Raw genomic sequence first — 1,387 nt, forward strand, 5'->3', positions numbered from 1 at the left:
TCATCAAATAATAAATAAAATTTGAAACTTGGTTGTTGCTTAAGGAGTCTGATTCATTTTGGTATGAAGATAAGTGACTCAGGTTGATGATTATATTTTTTAGTTCTGGAATATAGTTGGTGCTTGATTACATAAGTTACTAACCTTTAAATTTAATTTCTTTATCTATATTAGCGGATCATATGTTGGAAGGGGCAACTGAAGCAGATAGATCAAGACATCCTAATCCATATGAAGACCCTGCGGTGTGTAAGAACCAGAGTTTTTACGTAAAACTATTTTAATAAAATAATTTTAGTGCCCGGAATAAATTAAAAATTTAGAAGTTTTAATTTGAAAATATAAAGGTGAAATTTGATTTCAATGAATTTTTCTGAGTTAGAAACTGTATCTTTTTCAAAAAATTTTTGTAAAAGTGCATACTGGCACTTAAGCTGACAGTACCGGCTCTAGTCTCTCCAATGCTGCGTATTTTGGAAAATAAAATTTTAAAAATTTGATTTATTGTTTTGAAAAGACAAAAAATATTTTAGAATTGAAAACCGGGCACTAATCTTAAATGTTTTGGCTCAAAGTGGGTCAAATGGACCAAAAATGCTACACGGTTGGACCGGGCTCAAACTCAACTTATATAAGGCAATAAATGAGCCTAAGAAGCTCATTTTAACACCAAGAGAGAGAGAGAGAGCTCGGATAGGAAGAAGAGAGGAGAAGGAAGCCATTGTTACTATTCACCTCCCTCTTCAAAGCTCCATAATTTTTGATCCGGAACTCCGATCGACGAGACATTTACGGCCACGCGAAGCTCTTGTCGAGCTCTTCGATTCTATTTAAGAAAACCTGGTAAGAAATTGCGTCTCAATCCCCAGTTTCCAGCCCTAAAATTCTGCATTTTTGGGGTTATAATTTTGAGTAGATTTTGTAGTTTTGCTTGTTTAGGTGATCTCTAGTAGCGGGTAATTGTTGAATTTTACCCCTAATCTCGTTGGTTAAGGTAAGGTTTTACTAAACCCTTATGTTTAGTTATTTTGTGTATATTAGGTTTTGATTTTTGATACATATATGATGTTAGTTGAGCTTTGGTGGCTTGTTGGTGAGTTGAAAGCTTGTTGGACTCCAATCTTGGTGCGGTGTGCTTTTTGGGGGAGCGGCCAAGGTATGGTTTCGGTCTCCTCTATGTAATATGTAATATCAATGGACACTTAGGCTAGTTGACCTTAAGATAGGTTGAAAGTTGTGATTGTATGGTTAATTGTATATAAATGTATGTTTGATGATGGTTGGATGTTTAATGAATGGGTTTGAATGTGACGAGTTACATATTATTAGATGATGATTATTGATGAATTGTGTTAGTGGGTCTTACATTTAGTGGTATCAGAGCGGT

This window comes from Arachis ipaensis, chromosome B04 (assembly GCF_000816755.2).
Source record: "Arachis ipaensis cultivar K30076 chromosome B04, Araip1.1, whole genome shotgun sequence".
NCBI lineage: Eukaryota > Viridiplantae > Streptophyta > Magnoliopsida > Fabales > Fabaceae > Arachis > Arachis ipaensis.